Source organism: Lactuca saligna, chromosome 7, assembly GCF_052625555.1.
Source record: "Lactuca saligna cultivar CGN05327 chromosome 7, ASM5262555v1, whole genome shotgun sequence".
Classification (NCBI taxonomy): Eukaryota; Viridiplantae; Streptophyta; class Magnoliopsida; order Asterales; family Asteraceae; genus Lactuca; species Lactuca saligna.
Genome location: NC_136423.1, coordinates 60,570,605 through 60,592,240, shown reverse-complemented (window position 1 = coordinate 60,592,240; position 21,636 = coordinate 60,570,605).

The window sequence follows — 21,636 nt, the reverse complement described above, 5'->3', positions numbered from 1 at the left end:
CCCCTTCAACGATTGTATCCATTATAATATGCATATTCCAAATCCACGACTTTAACTTCGTTTTTAGCACAAAACAAATTAACTTTCTCTAAAAGTGGTTCCCATCCTACACCCCTAATTTCTTGAATTGCTTTTTTTGAGCTACTTACTTGATTCATGGCATTTACAATATCTTGGTCTTCTTTGTAGTATTACATTCAAATGATCCGTCACTCCCAAGATATCAACCATCAAATGTAGACAAAACACAAAATCAAACAATTTTAACCACTTTAATATGCAAATTGCTTCAACTCGACGATCACGATCACTATCAAATTCACCAAGGTCTTCAAGTACATCACAAATGGAAGCATATATGGTCTGAATATTTAATAAAGATGAAAAATGAGAATCCCATCGAGTATCAGATGGCCATTTAATACCTACTTCTTGATTCAATCCGGTACCACTCTCAAGCTCACATAAAATAAACCACATACGAATTTAATTAGTCGAATAATTAGTATAAACAACTAAAAATAGTTATAATTTACAATTTAGTATTAACCATACCTTCAGCCAGTGTTGCCATAACTTTATCTGTTTTTTTTTCTTAAGATATCTCGTCGTTTGTCAGAAGATCCAATAATATTTAACAACCGAGAAACCACATCAAAGAAATCATTAACCATCGTATGATTCTTTGCAACAAACACCAGAGCTAACTGTAATTGGTGAGCAAAACAATGAACAAAGTGTTCAATCCATTGAATGTATCATTCATGTTACTAGCACCATCATATCCTTGTCCTCTAATCCTACTAGGACTCAAATCCCATTTTGAAAACATATCATAAATGATAGCCTTTAATGATAAAGGCTGAAGTGTCATTAACATTTCTAAGGCCAACAAACCTTTCTACAACTTCACTTTTTTTTTTATTAACAAACCGCAAAACCAATGCCATTTGTTCTTTACATGACACATCACGTGACTCGTGTACTAAAACTGCAAAAAAATCATTTCCAATATCTCCCGTAATAATATTTAAAATTACATCCGAACATGCTTGCACAATATGTTTTTGGATTTCACCGCATTTCATTTTAGCAGTTTTTTGGTCCATTCTTTAACACAACACGATCTACAACATCACATCGATCGGCTAACCACTGTAATAGTTCAAGAAAGTTACATTTATTATACGAGTCTTCCTTCTCGTTATGACCACGAAATGCTAACCCTTGTCGGAGTAGGATCCTAACACAATCAATTGAAGCATTCAAACGAGTACGATATTATTTTGCTTGTCAAGTAGTTTGTTTCTCAAAAGCAGACATGATAGATTGTCTTTGGTTCATCAAACTTCGACACTTTTGGACAGCAATAGTGTGTAGAGTTCCTTCTTTGTGTTTATATATTCCTGATTTCCAATTCCAACCTTTGAATCCATTTTTCACAAAAAGATCTGATCCACCTTGATTTAATATACTTGATTTGAATAGATAACAACATAATCAGAATGCAACATCCTCTTTTATACTATATTCTAACCAATATTTATTATCATCAAACCAAGATTGAATAAATCTTTGAGGTTTTCCTCCAAAATCATGTGGTAGGAACTTATGATTTAGAGGTTGGAAAGGTCCTTTTTGCAAGTATGCTCTTCTAATTTCATCTCTTTGGTTTACATGATAAAATTCTATACTTGGTCATTCAAATGGATCAACTGGTAGTGCGTTTAAATCAATCTTCGCATACTTATGTCGTTGTTCACCATCTTCTTTCTTTTTATAAAACTTATGCAAAGACATTCTTGAATATTGATGCTTTATTCTGAAATTTAATTATGAAATTGAATGTTATAAAAAGTGTCAAACTAATAACCATTATCATTATTTTGTTATCAAATAGAGTAATAGAAAAATAAAAAAATCAAGATAATAACATAAATTCAAGACAATTAAAATTGAATAAACAATGTTCTTATATCAAATAGACAATACCAACTCTGAAAATCCGAAATCTGTTAACACTTAACATAAAGAATTCTCAAAATTGTTAACACTTAACAAAAACAAATTAACAATTTGAATCAAATCGTCACATGTATTATGTATATTAATCAAATATTAACACAAGGCTTATGTCATGAGTAATTCGGAAATCTCAATATCTCATAAGCAATTCTGAAATCTGATCAGTGATAGTGTGATACAAATCATGAGATCATACAAATATACAATCATTATTTATTAATCAAACAAATGGTTTTGATTTTGAACAACAAAAAGCCAAGAATTCTGAAATTGTAATGTAAGTTACTAAGTTGTAACACTTGTAACTTGAAGTTACAAACCTGTTGGTGTTGATCGATGGAGTGATGGACATGGACGATGATGGTTGATGGATTGATGGCCGATCAGCGATCAACAATTCTCGATGGGCTATTGTCTCCGGACGGACGGACAGGAGGGTTATGACAACGTCGACCTTGCCGGACGGCCGAGCACGCAGAGACGATGTCACTCTGTCACTCACGATGATCGATTCCAAACACAGGGGAGTCACAACGACGTATGCATCTTTTCCGTTTCTTATTTCTATTTCTCTTTTTCCTTTTTTTTTTTTTTTTTTTTTTTTAATTTTAATGGATCAATTGATTGGGCTAAGATTATAGGCTCTAAAATATAAGAGATATAGGCTTGGTAATGTTTGTCAAATAAAAATTAGGTATGTCTTTTATAAATAATAATGTACGTGCTTGTTTTTTATAAATACGTCATACATTAAAAAAAAAAAAAAAGGTCCTAGGACCTACCGTCACCCTTACTACCTACGCCCCTGAGCCCGTAGTTCTAGACTGTTATAGTTATATTGTAGAAATAAATAAAAATAGGTCGATATTTCTTGTATCTTGCCAGACATAAATAGATTAGGTACTATGCATTGTTTCCAATTTAATATTCAAAGATTACATTAGGGGTGGTTAAAATATTCAAAAACCGAACCTAAAAACCGTACCGATTTTCACGTTAACCAAACCAATATTTTTGAATTTTTCCGTTTTGGTTAACCAAACTGGTAAAATCTTCGGTTTTTCGGTTCGGTTACGGTTCATGCTTTATGCTACGGACGGCTAACCGAAAACCGAAATTTTATTTTCTATTTTTAAAAATATTGTTTATGTTACTCTTTTAAGTTATTATCAAATTATTTGTTAGAAATTTTTTAGTTACAATTCAGATCGTCATATTATTTACATTTTCCAGTTCAAACCAATAATTGTCAACGTTAACATTTTTTATAAAGATACATATGTTGATATATATTAAAATTATCGTCTGCATTTCATCATCATTGCACATAAATAACTAAATATTTGATTATCTTTTATCTATTTATTAAAAAACATGTTTTTGTACTAGTCGATATTATTTTCCATATTCAATAGATATTTGATAATTCATCATAATTTCATTATTAATAGAAGCAACAATATAATTAAACAAATTATATGGATTATTCATTGTCATTCATTCTTTTGTAGGAAATTTGTTATGGGGTTAAGTAATCTTAACATATTTTTATTAATTAATAATGGTTAATTGGTTAACTGAATAAACGAACCGAAAAAAATCAGTTAATCGAATACCGGTTAACATGGTTTTTCGGTTAAGGTTTAAGTTCAAGAAATGAATCAACCGATAGTCTCAATTAACCTTCCGAAATATGTTTTCGGTTCGGTTAACCATCCATTAACGCCCCTAGATTACATTACATGTAATGAAGATGGTGCTTGCTGGAGGAGCATAAAAGATGTCAGTGTATGCAAAGAGTTTTTTTATATAAAGAAAAGAAGAGAAAAGAAAAAGCATGTTACGCTCGTTTTTTATAAGTGAAAAAGTTTCTAAAATAAATTCTATAGCGAGGGTAACCACCTCTTTTTTGAAGCTAAATCTTATATGTAGAATCAATAGATTTTTTTTTTATTTTATTAATATTAAATTTCTTAATTTTTTTTTTTTGACCTACTGCAACAATATGTTTTCACAATTGCATACGAAATTACAAATAGACAAAGATTATTGTGACCGGAAATATAGCAACGACTACGTGCCATTTCTTGTGCAACAGTGCAAGTATTCTAAAAGATATGAAAATTGCATTAACTAGAGAAAATAAATTAATGATGGAAATTAAATTAATTATTAAGCATAGCCTATTTTCCATCAAAATTACACTGCCGACAAGGTCTATTGCAATGTTTAATTAAAAAATTTCATTGGTGGTTAAGATTTAGTCAAAGGTATAGATAGATACCTAACTGAGACAATTACAAGACCAATTCTGCAATTTCTTGGCAATTCAAGCACTGATAAAAGAAATAAATAGCTTATACGAAAGCACACACATCTTAAATATTTGGACTAATAACTGTTGAATACTTGTTGAATGATTGAAGCAGTATTTTCCATAACTATCAGCATGCCCTCGTTTCTAAATTTTATCCGTGATTTTTTTATATCACAAAGAGTCAATCTGTCTTGTTGGAAAATTAATTAAGTAATATTTCTTCACAGATTCATCCAACCTTCGTGTAATTATGATTAATGACAGTTAGATTATTTTAATCAAAGAATTAGTTGCAAGTTAAGAACTAGTCAGATGATATATAGAAATCTATACATGAAAATGAAAGCATATCATTATACTGCTACAATATATAACTCAGCTACTACTTAAACTAATAAATAACTTTAATGTTCAATGAATGATTCCTATTTTGGATTATAAAATGAAGAGTACTTGCTCACATGTAGAAGTGTCATTTTTCTTGGAAAATTTCATACTTATCTTTCGAACACAAAACTGATTTATTCAAAATTTTATGGATGAATTGACGTACCCTGCATGTTTCAATTTCAATGCCAAGCAAAATCCTGTTAGCTGAACCTTGTGCAAATATTTGAATGACTTGATCATTTTCCATTGAGATATCCAGCTATAAATACATGTACATAGGCAATCAAACAAGTATAGCTAAGGCTAAATATAATCTCATAATAATGTTTCCTAAACTATATAGATAAATACATACGAGTAATGAATGTACATATAAGAGTACGATGAGTTCTACTCTTGATTTTCCCTGAAAGCAATATCATTAATACACCCTCGCAAGACGTGCGATATTGGACAGAATGTAATGAAACTGAGACATCAGTGATGTTTTTAAGCATCGACCCATGATATATGAGTGACACGGAAAATCCCGTTTTTGACGTGCTCCAGGACGAAGTGTAAATCTAGTACAAGGTGCTTCTTTCAGGCATGGAAAACTGGACTTTATGAGTAGTGAATTGCACCTAAATTGTCATAATAGATAGTTGGTATCGGCATAGATAAATATCCAAGCCTGAATAGCATAAGTACAACACCCAAACCCAAAATCGATGTGTCACAGTAAGCAGAACATATAGTCCCTCTGCATAAGCACAACACCCAAACCCAAAATCGATGCGTCACCGTAAACCATAAATTACTCAACACCCTATGGAACGGTCAAAACTAGTACCTCGCGTAACTTCAGTCTCAAATCCTTAAATGATGCTTGCTGCTAAGTCAACCCAAAGGAACTGCAATCTTGGAGAAATCTTGAATAAGTCGTTTATATTAGCCTGTTAACCCAAGGAAACTCTAAATCTCATATGGAGAACTTCTAATTGCATTACAACCTTAATCTTAGCCGCATCGACCATGATACCATTCTGATACAACTTCTCCTTCTTCAAGGTCTCAAGAACCTCCTGCAAATGCTCCTCATGCTACTCCTTGGACTTAGAATACATCAAGATATCATCAATAAACAGAATCACGGAACGAACAAACATCGGTCTGCACACTCGGTTCATGAGGTCAATGAACATTTTTGATGCATTAGTGAGCTCAAATGACATCACCACCAACTCGTAATGTCCATAGTGAGTCCTGAAAGCCTTCTTTTGAATATCTTCGTCCCAGAATCTCATATGGTGGTAACCCGACCTCAAATCAAGTTTTGGAAACTAAGACACACCTTGAAGTTGATCATATAAATTATCGATCCTCAGGTACCAGTTCTTCACAGGAATCTTATTCAGCGCCCTATAATCGAGGCACATCCAATGCGACCCGACTTTCTTCTTGACAAACAATATGGGTGCTCTCCAAGGCGAACTAATCAGATAAACTACTTTTCCAATAGCTCGTAAATATGTATGGAAAAATCTTGCATCTCAAGAGTTGCAAGACGATAGGATGCCCTCGCTATCAGAGCCTCACCAAGAACTAAGTCAATCCTGTACTCACTTATCTCTCAAGAGGAACCTTCGGTAAATCTGTAGGAACCACATTAATCCTGAGAGACAGGCACATTCACAATGGTCTTCTTTTGTTCGGCCCAAATATCTACCAGATAACTTAAGAACCAAAAGTTCTCGTGCTATAAATATCTCATAGCCCATGTTGCTGAACAAATGATCCGACTGCCTCATGCACCCTCATCATGAATAACAAGTTCTCCCCTACTTTGGGTTAGAACTTACACTAACTGACACTCACAATCGATAATAGCCTCATTCCAGCTCATCCATTTCATACCCATAGTAACCTTCGTCTCTTAGAGGAATAGGAATAAGATAAACAGAAAACCGAAGTAGGAACATCTACAACACAAAATCCCATTAAATCTTTTATTTCATCACGGTACAGTCATCTACAATATCCGAAACCAATGAATGATCAAGCGGTCACAAAGTGACATCAAAATTCTTGTTGAACGCAAGAGATACAAACAACCAAGTGGCCCCCGAATCAAAAGTACATGAACTGGCATATCATTAACTAGGAACATTCCTAAGCACATCATACAAATAATAAGCATGAATAAAAAAAGAAACATTAAAAATAGAAGGTACTATAGCGCCCGGTTCCTGGTACGTACTTTAAATATGAATTTTTGCATTTTTACTCTGGGAGTTGGCGAGTTGGAGGCCCCAACTCGTGGAGTCGAAGCGAAACTTGGACGCTGATGGAAGGACCTGCTCGTCAAGTCGGATGCCCCGACTTGACAAGTAGGTCTATCTGGATGAAACCTTAATTTTAAGGGTTTGCAACCTATTTAAACACCTTAACTGGCTTCCTTTACAGCCTCCAGTACCCTCAGACCATCCTCATGAAACTCTAATAGATTTTTTTAGTGTTCTTGAGCTCTTTGTGCCTTTTTGTGTATGTTTGAAGCTTGAGAAGAAAGAGAAGTTTTGAGAGATCAAGAAAAGGCAAGTAGATCCAGAAGTTTTGGCACATTTCCAGCGTGCTTAAGGTAAAAAGCTTCAACCTTGAGCATTTATCTCTTAGATCTCTAGTTAGGGAAAGTTTCTACCTTTTCTAAGCTTTAGTAGAGCCATTTTCGGGATTTTGTGGTTCTAAGGGGGATATAACTTCAGATCTTGAACCCTTGAGGGTTCCCATGGCATAAAGATGTCAACTGTATGGCCATGGGAGTCCCATGCACCTCGTGGACCTCATTTTTGGATCTTTTGAGCTTGAAGACCCATGCATGGATGTAAAGTTTGTGACTTTACATGTAATATGGACCCTAGGAGGTTAGATCTACGTTTTGAATGCATTAAGGCCGACTGAAATTGACTGAATAATTTTAGACATGGAGGCACTCGGTGAGTCACTCATATAGCTTGGCGAGTCGGGTCACGGATTCCCCAAACCTCTTTTAATAACGAACAATGTGTTGAGTTGGAAGAAGACTCAGCCAGTTGGATTTGTTATGGACCTGAAGATCAGGGAACTCGACGAGTTCAAGAAAAAACTCGGAGAGTTCAAGCCTAAGTCCCAACTGCATGAAGAAGAACTCGACGAGTTCATGGAGAAATTGGCAAGTCCAGGACTAGATGTGCCAACATACAAGAAATACGACTCGACGAGTTCAAGGATGAACTTAGCGAGCCAGTTGTAGAAGGTCCCGATTTTGTATGAAGGAGAACTCGGCGAGTTCTTAAAAATATCAGAAAGTATGGTCGATGCTTTTAGCATTCTAAGGATTATGGAACTGGGCAAGTTGGTGGATCAACTCAGTGAGTTGAGTCAACCAGATGTTGACTTCGACCCAAAGTTAACTTTGATCAAGGTGTTGACCTTGACTTTGATTTTGACCTGAGTTGACCTTGAAAGGGGTTAAGAGTATGAAATACTAATAAAGGAAGATTGTTATGTGTAGGAGTTGAGAAGAGTTGATCCTGACAACGGGGATAGTTCAGAAACTTCACGACATTGAGTTGAGTTACCTTCCAATAGAAGTGGGTCGAAGGGACGAAGGTCGGCCCACTAGTAAGAGTTATAGTAGAGACAACTGTCTTTGTGATAAGTTTATGGTATGTTCGTATCTTTTATAATTATGTGCTAGCCTGATATGATGTTATGTGATAGTAGGGAATATTCCCTAAGACTGGTTGATAGGACCAAGGGTTAGATCGGGCACCCCCGTATGCCTGATAGTATGATTATGCTATGCTTTTATGTGATAGTAGTAGGGGTGAAATAGTCCCCGTAACTGGTTGAGTTAAACTGGAGGGGTAGGTCGGACACCCTGGTATGTATTACAGGGGTAGGTTAGGCACCCCAATATACCTAGCAGGGGTAGGTTGACCACCCTGGTATGCTCAACAACGTAGGTCGGGCACCCAGATATGCTTGGAAGTATGTGTTATGTATGGTATGTGGTATGATGGAGGAACTCACTAAGCTTCGTGCTTACAATTTTCACTTTTGTTTCAGGTACCTCTTCAGCGAAGGGAAGGAGCCGGCGTGGTAGCTACGCATCACACACACAAGATTTCCGCACTATGCCATTCTTGGGATTGTACTTTGATATTTTTACTATTTTTATGATATGGTTTTAAGACATATAATTGTGGTTTCATGAAATGATATGGCTTGATGGTGTTTTCTTATAAATGCTTTTAAAATCATTATATTGAAAATGAAATTTTTGGTCTCAAAATTATGATGTTACAAGTTGGTATCAGAGCCTTGGTTTGAGGGATTCAAACACACTTTCGGGAGTGTATGAACTCAAATCGAGGGTTTGAAAGATTTTTAAAAGAAAATAGTTTTTACAAAAGTTAAATAAAGAGTTTTGAGAAAGAACGACGTGTGTGATGCGTGCAACCGACCGAGCTCAAGTAAGTTTTCCCCAAGATACTCATAGATTTTATGTTATGATATGATATGACTATGAGCACCGCATGCTAGATTTGGGCTAAGGATCTACGAAACATACCTTTTATTCCTACCGTACGTGAACTGCATGCTAGAATAGGCTAAGGATCTAGGAAGATGCTTGTTATGCATGTTGTATGTGCCTAACTGAGTTGGATGATAACCTGGATAAGATATGCCTAGTTTGGGTTACTCAATGACCGAATGTTGCTTGCTTTGTGTTAACAAGAGTTCTAGTTATCTTTAACTAACTAGTAAAAAAATACGTTAAGTTACATATTGTGATGACTAAATATTTTCATAAGGTTAGGTCTAGCCCTACTTCACAACTCTTGTTAGAGTCCAACCATTGAAGAGTAGGACCTCTCAGTCGAAGAATTATTTGGTCTTAGTAATATGCAATGGTATTCGTGAGCTAGTTAGGTGAAGGTGGCAGGAACTTCTTACACAGCTGATGGCGGAGAGTAGGTGGGAGAGTTACCCTAGGGTAAGCCTAGGATGAGATTCGCACACAGTGCAACAGAAGTAGAAGGGTCTTGGTGAAGTCTAAACAACCCTTGAGGAAAGTACGGATAGATGTGGAAGGTAGTACAGGCCTGTACTACTGAAAGAAGAGGATCCGTACTCGAGTCAAGGAAGGTCGAGATAGAACCATCGAAATTTAAGAGTCTGTTAGATCTTTTGAGATTTTGTGTGACCTTGAAAATTATGTGTTTTGTTTCACAATGCTGATGATTACACGTCACGGAGCAGGAAGATCAGGATCAGGGTTAGGTTCGGGTTCGGGTTCCGAACCATTTAATGAGAGATTGTGTGAATTCATCGCATCAGTAATCACCAAAGGAAACCTTGTGGAGACCCCAGTGATTTTTGGTTCGATTAATGAGGGGATTGTGGAGCTGATGGAGGGTCGCCTCAGGGCGTTCAGGAGCAACATGGCATCTGGCAAGACAGGGAAACACACACTCTCCTTCAAGGACATCAGGGGATGTGGTTCGCCAGACTTCCATGGAGTGAAAGACCCCATTGTTGCAAGGACATGGATTGCAGACTTGGAGTCTGCTCAGTTGACCAGCTTCTGCCCGGATTGGTCGAAGGTCCGGTTTATGCAGCTGGACGTTAGAGAGACGAAGCCATTAATTGGTGGGAGTCGGTTGGTGATTCCTTGGGAGCCTCAACCATTGAGACTAATACTTGGTCAGATTATGTGGCCCTATTTAGGGCAGAGTTTGCACCGACTGTGGAGCTTTAGTAGATGGTCAGGGAGTTGCTTGACATGGGACATACTACAGAGACAGTGGTGGAGATTACCGCCAAGTTTCGAGAGAGGGACTTATTGGTGCCTCAGTATGTGGGGGATGAGGAAATACAGAAGACCCGCTATCATGACATGTTGATAACTGACATTCAGAAACATGTTAGCTGCTCGACATGTATGACATTAGATGATATGATTGCAAGGGCGAGGGAGAGGGAGATCGATATCGAGCATCTCAGGAAGAGGAAGGAAGAGACACGGCAGGTTACTGGGGTTTCGGGGAAGAAACCCAAGGGATCCGACTCTAGGTCGAAGGTCCATCAGGGTCGGAGCCGATGCAGGAAATGCGGGAAGCCACATGAGGGGGTTTGTAGACTAGGTTCGTCATGCTACTATAAGCGCAGCAAGACTGGGCACTTAGGCAAGGATTGTACTACCACTACCCCCACATTCCATACATCAGACCTAATTTCATTCCACTGCAATCAGAAGGGCCATAAAAAGGCCGACTACCCGTGATTGACAGCAAAAACAATGCCAATGGTAGCGCCAACTCCAGCGACCCTATGGCTTCCGGATGGCAGACAGGGCAAGACAGATACTCTGGTGGTAAGGAGTCGAGCCTTCCAGTTGACCGCTAAGGAGGCGCATGCTGCACCCGATATGGTGACGAGTATGTTTTCTTCTCCCTAGCTCTTATTTTATGGTGTTTATGATATTTTTGTGTATATGTTTTATTTGATGTTTAGGATCGTTCCATGTGAATGGTATCCCAATTCAGGTGTTGTTCGATTTGGGGGTTACCCGATCATTCGTCTCTCTTTCCCTTAACAAGAGGTTTCCTGAGCCTTCGGGCATGTTGGATTTCCCTCTAGAAGTCGAGGTTGCTGACTTCTGATCAGTACGAGCATCAGAGGTCTTCAAGGATTGTTTTTTGAGACTATATGAGGAGCTATACCTAGTAGACGTGGTTCCTATTCCGTTGCATGGGAACAAGGTTATCATAGGCATTGATTGGTTGAGCCCCAACGAGGTAGTGATCGACTGTGTGCAACATTTGGTACAGGTTAGAACCCAATTGGGGGAGAGTTGGTGATTCAGAGCGAGAGGCCATAGCGTGGACGTACGTTATGTTCAGCACGAAGGCTAGGCGCTACCTTCAGCAAGGTATGTCGCCTATGTTATGCATACTCGAGAGACGGGCACGACGACCATGAGCGACATGCTAGTAATGTGAGAGTACCCACACGTGTTCCCATAGGAGTTTCCTAGAATACCTCCGGAGAGACAATTGGAGTTCAAGATCGGCCTGGTCCCTAGTGTGGCTCCGATAGCCAAGGCACCATATCGGTTGGCTCCTCCCGAGATGCAAGACTTGTCTACACAACACCCAAACCCAAAATCGATGTGTCACCGTAAACCATAAATTACTCAACACCCTATGGAACGGTCAAAACTAGTACCTCGCGTAACTTCAGTCTCAAATCCTTAAATGATGCTTGCTGCTAAGTCAACCCAAAGGAACTGCAATCTTGGAGAAATCTTGAATAAGTCGTTTATATTAGCCTGTTAACCCAAGGAAACTCTAAATCTCATATGGAGAACTTCTAATTGCATTACAACCTTAATCTTAGCCGCATCGACCATGATACCATTCTGATACAACTTCTCCTTCTTCAAGGTCTCAAGAACCTCCTGCAAATGCTCCTCATGCTACTCCTTGGACTTAGAATACATCAAGATATCATCAATAAACAGAATCACGGAACGAACAAACATCGGTCTGCACACTCGGTTCATGAGGTCAATGAACATTTTTGATGCATTAGTGAGCTCAAATGACATCACCACCAACTCGTAATGTCCATAGTGAGTCCTGAAAGCCTTCTTTTGAATATCTTCGTCCCAGAATCTCATATGGTGGTAACCCGACCTCAAATCAAGTTTTGGAAACTAAGACACACCTTGAAGTTGATCATATAAATTATCGATCCTCAGGTACCAGTTCTTCACAGGAATCTTATTCAGCGCCCTATAATCGAGGCACATCCAATGCGACCCGACTTTCTTCTTGACAAACAATATGGGTGCTCTCCAAGGCGAACTAATCAGATAAACTACTTTTCCAATAGCTCGTAAATATGTATGGAAAAATCTTGCATCTCAAGAGTTGCAAGACGATAGGATGCCCTCGCTATCAGAGCCTCACCAAGAACTAAGTCAATCCTGTACTCACTTATCTCTCAAGAGGAACCTTCGGTAAATCTGTAGGAACCACATTAATCCTGAGAGACAGGCACATTCACAATGGTCTTCTTTTGTTCGGCCCAAATATCTACCAGATAACTTAAGAACCAAAAGTTCTCGTGCTATAAATATCTCATAGCCCATGTTGCTGAACAAATGATCCGACTGCCTCATGCACCCTCATCATGAATAACAAGTTCTCCCCTACTTTGGGTTAGAACTTACACTAACTGACACTCACAATCGATAATAGCCTCATTCCAGCTCATCCATTTCATACCCATAGTAACCTTCGTCTCTTAGAGGAATAGGAATAAGATAAACAGAAAACCGAAGTAGGAACATCTACAACACAAAATCCCATTAAATCTTTTATTTCATCACGGTACAGTCATCTACAATATCCGAAACCAATGAATGATCAAGCGGTCACAAAGTGACATCAAAATTCTTGTTGAACGCAAGAGATACAAACAACCAAGTGGCCCCCGAATCAAAAGTACATGAACTGGCATATCATTAACTAGGAACATTCCTAAGCACATCATACAAATAATAAGCATGAATAAAAAAAGAAACATTAAAAATAGAAGGTACTATAGCGCCCGGTTCCTGGTACGTACTTTAAATATGAATTTTTGCATTTTTACTCTGGGAGTTGGCGAGTTGGAGGCCCCAACTCGTGGAGTCGAAGCGAAACTTGGACGCCGATGGAAGGACCTGCTCGTCAAGTCGGATGCCCCGACTTGACAAGTAGGTCTATCTGGATGAAACCTTAATTTTAAGGGTTTGCAACCTATTTAAACACCTTAACTGGCTTCCTTTACAGCCTCCAGTACCCTCAGACCATCCTCATGAAACTCTAATAGATTTTTTTAGTGTTCTTGAGCTCTTTGTGCCTTTTTGTGTATGTTTGAAGCTTGAGAAGAAAGAGAAGTTTTGAGAGATCAAGAAAAGGCAAGTAGATCCAGAAGTTTTGGCACATTTCCAGCGTGCTTAAGGTAAAAAGCTTCAACCTTGAGCATTTATCTCTTAGATCTCTAGTTAGGGAAAGTTTCTACCTTTTCTAAGCTTTAGTAGAGCCATTTTCGGGATTTTGTGGTTCTAAGGGGGATATAACTTCAGATCTTGAACCCTTGAGGGTTCCCATGGCATAAAGATGTCAACTGTATGGCCATGGGAGTCCCATGCACCTCGTGGACCTCATTTTTGGATCTTTTGAGCTTGAAGACCCATGCATGGATGTAAAGTTTGTGACTTTACATGTAATATGGACCCTAGGAGGTTAGATCTACGTTTTGAATGCATTAAGGCCGACTGAAATTGACTGAATAATTTTAGACATGGAGGCACTCGGTGAGTCACTCATATAGCTTGGCGAGTCGGGTCACGGATTCCCCAAACCTCTTTTAATAACGAACAATGTGTTGAGTTGGAAGAAGACTCAGCCAGTTGGATTTGTTATGGACCTGAAGATCAGGGAACTCGACGAGTTCAAGAAAAAACTCGGAGAGTTCAAGCCTAAGTCCCAACTGCATGAAGAAGAACTCGACGAGTTCATGGAGAAATTGGCAAGTCCAGGACTAGATGTGCCAACATACAAGAAATACGACTCGACGAGTTCAAGGATGAACTTAGCGAGCCAGTTGTAGAAGGTCCCGATTTTGTATGAAGGAGAACTCGGCGAGTTCTTAAAAATATCAGAAAGTATGGTCGATGCTTTTAGCATTCTAAGGATTATGGAACTGGGCAAGTTGGTGGATCAACTCAGTGAGTTGAGTCAACCAGATGTTGACTTCGACCCAAAGTTAACTTTGATCAAGGTGTTGACCTTGACTTTGATTTTGACCTGAGTTGACCTTGAAAGGGGTTAAGAGTATGAAATACTAATAAAGGAAGATTGTTATGTGTAGGAGTTGAGAAGAGTTGATCCTGACAACGGGGATAGTTCAGAAACTTCACGACATTGAGTTGAGTTACCTTCCAATAGAAGTGGGTCGAAGGGACGAAGGTCGGCCCACTAGTAAGAGTTATAGTAGAGACAACTGTCTTTGTGATAAGTTTATGGTATGTTCGTATCTTTTATAATTATGTGCTAGCCTGATATGATGTTATGTGATAGTAGGGAATATTCCCTAAGACTGGTTGATAGGACCAAGGGTTAGATCGGGCACCCCCGTATGCCTGATAGTATGATTATGCTATGCTTTTATGTGATAGTAGTAGGGGTGAAATAGTCCCCGTAACTGGTTGAGTTAAACTGGAGGGGTAGGTCGGACACCCTGGTATGTATTACAGGGGTAGGTTAGGCACCCCAATATACCTAGCAGGGGTAGGTTGACCACCCTGGTATGCTCAACAACGTAGGTCGGGCACCCAGATATGCTTGGAAGTATGTGTTATGTATGGTATGTGGTATGATGGAGGAACTCACTAAGCTTCGTGCTTACAATTTTCACTTTTGTTTCAGGTACCTCTTCAGCGAAGGGAAGGAGCCGGCGTGGTAGCTACGCATCACACACACAAGATTTCCGCACTATGCCATTCTTGGGATTGTACTTTGATATTTTTACTATTTTTATGATATGGTTTTAAGACATATAATTGTGGTTTCATAAAATGATATGGCTTGATGGTGTTTTCTTATAAATGCTTTTAAAATCATTATATTGAAAATGAAATTTTTGGTCTCAAAATTATGATGTTACAAGTTGGTATCAGAGCCTTGGTTTGAGGGATTCAAACACACTTTCGGGAGTGTATGAACTCAAATCGAGGGTTTGAAAGATTTTTAAAAGAAAATAGTTTTTACAAAAGTTAAATAAAGAGTTTTGAGAAAGAACGACGTGTGTGATGCGTGCAACCGACCGAGCTCAAGTAAGTTTTCCCCAAGATACTCATAGATTTTATGTTATGATATGATATGACTATGAGCACCGCATGCTAGATTTGGGCTAAGGATCTACGAAACATACCTTTTATTCCTACCGTACGTGAACTGCATGCTAGAATAGGCTAAGGATCTAGGAAGATGCTTGTTATGCATGTTGTATGTGCCTAACTGAGTTGGATGATAACCTGGATAAGATATGCCTAGTTTGGGTTACTCAATGACCGAATGTTGCTTGCTTTGTGTTAACAAGAGTTCTAGTTATCTTTAACTAACTAGTAAAAAAATACGTTAAGTTACATATTGTGATGACTAAATATTTTCATAAGGTTAGGTCTAGCCCTACTTCACAACTCTTGTTAGAGTCCAACCATTGAAGAGTAGGACCTCTCAGTCGAAGAATTATTTGGTCTTAGTAATATGCAATGGTATTCGTGAGCTAGTTAGGTGAAGGTGGCAGGAACTTCTTACACAGCTGATGGCGGAGAGTAGGTGGGAGAGTTACCCTAGGGTAAGCCTAGGATGAGATTCGCACACAGTGCAACAGAAGTAGAAGGGTCTTGGTGAAGTCTAAACAACCCTTGAGGAAAGTACGGATAGATGTGGAAGGTAGTACAGGCCTGTACTACTGAAAGAAGAGGATCCGTACTCGAGTCAAGGAAGGTCGAGATAGAACCATCGAAATTTAAGAGTCTGTTAGATCTTTTGAGATTTTGTGTGACCTTGAAAATTATGTGTTTTGTTTCACAATGCTGATGATTACACGTCACGGAGCAGGAAGATCAGGATCAGGGTTAGGTTCGGGTTCGGGTTCCGAACCATTTAATGAGAGATTGTGTGAATTCATCGCATCAGTAATCACCAAAGGAAACCTTGTGGAGACCCCAGTGATTTTTGGTTCGATTAATGAGGGGATTGTGGAGCTGATGGAGGGTCGCCTCAGGGCGTTCAGGAGCAACATGGCATCTGGCAAGACAGGGAAACACACACTCTCCTTCAAGGACATCAGGGGATGTGGTTCGCCAGAATTCCATGGAGTGAAAGACCCCATTGTTGCAAGGACATGGATTGCAGACTTGGAGTCTGCTCAGTTGACCAGCTTCTGCCCGGATTGGTCGAAGGTCCGGTTTATGCAGCTGGACGTTAGAGAGACGAAGCCATTAATTGGTGGGAGTCGGTTGGTGATTCCTTGGGAGCCTCAACCATTGAGACTAATACTTGGTCAGATTATGTGGCCCTATTTAGGGCAGAGTTTGCACCGACTGTGGAGCTTTAGTAGATGGTCAGGGAGTTGCTTGACATGGGACATACTACAGAGACAGTGGTGGAGATTACCGCCAAGTTTCGAGAGAGGGACTTATTGGTGCCTCAGTATGTGGGGGATGAGGAAATACAGAAGACCCGCTATCATGACATGTTGATAACTGACATTCAGAAACATGTTAGCTGCTCGACATGTATGACATTAGATGATATGATTGCAAGGGCGAGGGAGAGGGAGATCGATATCGAGCATCTCAGGAAGAGGAAGGAAGAGACACGGCAGGTTACTGGGGTTTCGGGGAAGAAACCCAAGGGATCCGACTCTAGGTCGAAGGTCCATCAGGGTCGGAGCCGATGCAGGAAATGCGGGAAGCCACATGAGGGGGTTTGTAGACTAGGTTCGTCATGCTACTATAAGCGCAGCAAGACTGGGCACTTAGGCAAGGATTGTACTACCACTACCCCCACATTCCATACATCAGACCTAATTTCATTCCACTACAATCAGAAGGGCCATAAAAAGGCCGACTACCCGTGATTGACAGCAAAAACAATGCCAATGGTAGCGCCAACTCCAGCGACCCTATGGCTTCCGGATGGCAGACAGGGCAAGACAGATACTCTGGTGGTAAGGAGTCGAGCCTTCCAGTTGACCGCTAAGGAGGCGCATGCTGCACCCGATATGGTGACGAGTATGTTTTCTTCTCCCTAGCTCTTATTTTATGGTGTTTATGATATTTTTGTGTATATGTTTTATTTGATGTTTAGGATCGTTCCATGTGAATGGTATCCCAATTCAGGTGTTGTTCGATTTGGGGGTTACCCGATCATTCGTCTCTCTTTCCCTTAACAAGAGGTTTCCTGAGCCTTCGGGCATGTTGGATTTCCCTCTAGAAGTCGAGGTTGCTGACTTCTGATCAGTACGAGCATCAGAGGTCTTCAAGGATTGTTTTTTGAGACTATATGAGGAGCTATACCTAGTAGACGTGGTTCCTATTCCGTTGCATGGGAACAAGGTTATCATAGGCATTGATTGGTTGAGCCCCAACGAGGTAGTGATCGACTGTGTGCAACATTTGGTACAGGTTAGAACCCAATTGGGGGAGAGTTGGTGATTCAGAGCGAGAGGCCATAGCGTGGACGTACGTTATGTTCAGCACGAAGGCTAGGCGCTACCTTCAGCAAGGTATGTCGCCTATGTTATGCATACTCGAGAGACGGGCACGACGACCATGAGCGACATGCTAGTAATGTGAGAGTACCCACACGTGTTCCCATAGGAGTTTCCTAGAATACCTCCGGAGAGACAATTGGAGTTCAAGATCGGCCTGGTCCCTAGTGTGGCTCCGATAGCCAAGGCACCATATCGGTTGGCTCCTCCCGAGATGCAAGACTTGTCTACACAACACCCAAACCCAAAATCGATGTGTCACCGTAAACCATAAATTACTCAACACCCTATGGAACGGTCAAAACTAGTACCTCGCGTAACTTCAGTCTCAAATCCTTAAATGATGCTTGCTGCTAAGTCAACCCAAAGGAACTGCAATCTTGGAGAAATCTTGAATAAGTCGTTTATATTAGCCTGTTAACCCAAGGAAACTCTAAATCTCATATGGAGAACTTCTAATTGCATTACAACCTTAATCTTAGCCGCATCGACCATGATACCATTCTGATACAACTTCTCCTTCTTCAAGGTCTCAAGAACCTCCTGCAAATGCTCCTCATGCTACTCCTTGGACTTAGAATACATCAAGATATCATCAATAAACAGAATCACGGAACGAACAAACATCGGTCTGCACACTCGGTTCATGAGGTCAATGAACATTTTTGATGCATTAGTGAGCTCAAATGACATCACCACCAACTCGTAATGTCCATAGTGAGTCCTGAAAGCCTTCTTTTGAATATCTTCGTCCCAGAATCTCATATGGTGGTAACCCGACCTCAAATCAAGTTTTGGAAACTAAGACACACCTTGAAGTTGATCATATAAATTATCGATCCTCAGGTACCAGTTCTTCACAGGAATCTTATTCAGCGCCCTATAATCGAGGCACATCCAATGCGACCCGACTTTCTTCTTGACAAACAATATGGGTGCTCTCCAAGGCGAACTAATCAGATAAACTACTTTTCCAATAGCTCGTAAATATGTATGGAAAAATCTTGCATCTCAAGAGTTGCAAGACGATAGGATGCCCTCGCTATCAGAGCCTCACCAAGAACTAAGTCAATCCTGTACTCACTTATCTCTCAAGAGGAACCTTCGGTAAATCTGTAGGAACCACATTAATCCTGAGAGACAGGCACATTCACAATGGTCTTCTTTTGTTCGGCCCAAATATCTACCAGATAACTTAAGAACCAAAAGTTCTCGTGCTATAAATATCTCATAGCCCATGTTGCTGAACAAATGATCCGACTGCCTCATGCACCCTCATCATGAATAACAAGTTCTCCCCTACTTTGGGTTAGAACTTACACTAACTGACACTCACAATCGATAATAGCCTCATTCCAGCTCATCCATTTCATACCCATAGTAACCTTCGTCTCTTAGAGGAATAGGAATAAGATAAACAGAAAACCGAAGTAGGAACATCTACAACACAAAATCCCATTAAATCTTTTATTTCATCACGGTACAGTCATCTACAATATCCGAAACCAATGAATGATCAAGCGGTCACAAAGTGACATCAAAATTCTTGTTGAACGCAAGAGATACAAACAACCAAGTGGCCCCCGAATCAAAAGTACATGAACTGGCATATCATTAACTAGGAACATTCCTAAGCACATCATACAAATAATAAGCATGAATAAAAAAAGAAACATTAAAAATAGAAGGTACTATAGCGCCCGGTTCCTGGTACGTACTTTAAATATGAATTTTTGCATTTTTACTCTGGGAGTTGGCGAGTTGGAGGCCCCAACTCGTGGAGTCGAAGCGAAACTTGGACGCCGATGGAAGGACCTGCTCGTCAAGTCGGATGCCCCGACTTGACAAGTAGGTCTATCTGGATGAAACCTTAATTTTAAGGGTTTGGAACCAATTTATATATATATATATATATATATATATATATATATATATATATATATATATAATTTCATATCAATATGTGTGTTACATAGACCGGTTTAGAATATATTGGTCTGATTTTATCTGTCTTTGGTCCGAATTGATTTGATTTGGATCGTACTAAATTGCAGTTTTATCGAAAAAAGTTAACAAAATTAATGTAACTGGGTTACCTGCTCCCGGAACCAAAACCACCGGTTCCGGCACTGGTTCCAAACATTTAAGAACTGACTAAAGCAGTTCCGGTTCGGTTCTAACTTTCTAGGAACCGCGGTTCCGGTTGTTGACAAATGAGGCGGGTACCCGCCTATGCTTATCCCTACATAAGACTGATATTCGGACTCGCTATGGCCACTACGAGTTTGTGGTGATGCCCTTTGGGCTTACCAATGCTCCCGCCGCGTTCATGGATCTCATGAATCGCATATGAAGACCGATGTAGGATCGGTCGGTGATAGTTTTCATTGATGACATCTTGGTTTGTCCAAGACGCAGGAGCAACACGAGGAGCACTTGAAAGAGGTGTTAGATACCCTAAGGAAGGAGAGCTTGTACCTCAAGTTCTCCACATGCAAGTTCTGGTTACATGAGGTGTAGTTTCTTGGGCACCTTGTCAAGCAGGATGATATTTTGGTTGACCCAGCCAAAGTAGAGGTCGTGATGAGATGGGAGGTTCCGAAGTCTCCATCTGAGATTCAGAGTTTCCTGGGATTGGCAGGCTAATACCAAAGATTTATTCAGGACTTCTCCAAGATAGTTGTACCCTTGGCCCGGTTGATGATGAACGTTGTGGTCTCTTATTTGGGGCCTAAGCAGTAGCAGTGTTCGAGACTTTGAGACAAAGACTATGCGAGGCACTGATCCTTGCCCTGTCATAGGGTGTGGAGGATTTTGTGGTATACTGCGATGCGTCCATCTTAGGGTTGGGTGCGGTATTGATGCACATAGGGCATGTTATCGTCTCCGCTTCGAGACAGCTGAAGCCTCTCAAGGTGAACTACCCGATGCACCATCTAGAGTTGGGGCGGTTGTCTTTTCCCTCACGATTTGGCAGCATTACCTCTATGGGGTCCGATGTACCATTCACATGAACCACATGAGTTTAATGTACCTCATAGATCAGCCGAATCTAAACACGAGGCAACGTCGGTGGTTAGACGTGGTTAAGGCTTACGATTGTGAGATCCTCTACCACCTCGGGAAGGCCAACTTTCTTGCCGATGCAATTAGTCGCAAGAAAGCCCCAGTCAGAGACATTTTCTTAAGGATGACGGTAGTGACTCCACTGTTGGAGCAGATTCGATAGGTGCAGGTTGATGGTTTGAAAGAGGAGCGTCAGAAATATGAACAGATCATATGCCAGGTGGCCTCGTTTGACTATGATAGCTGCGGGCTGCTGATCCTGCACAAGAGGGTCTAGGTTCCGTACTGGGGCAGATTAATACATATTTTTATGGATGACGCTCACAAATCCAGGTTCTCTATCCATCCCGAGGCGACAAAGATGTATAAAGATCTTTGTCCTAACTATTGGTGGCCCTGCATGAAGCGGGACGTAGGCTGGTACGTCGAGAGATGATTCACGTACAGGAAAGTATAACCAGAACACCAGAGGCCTCACG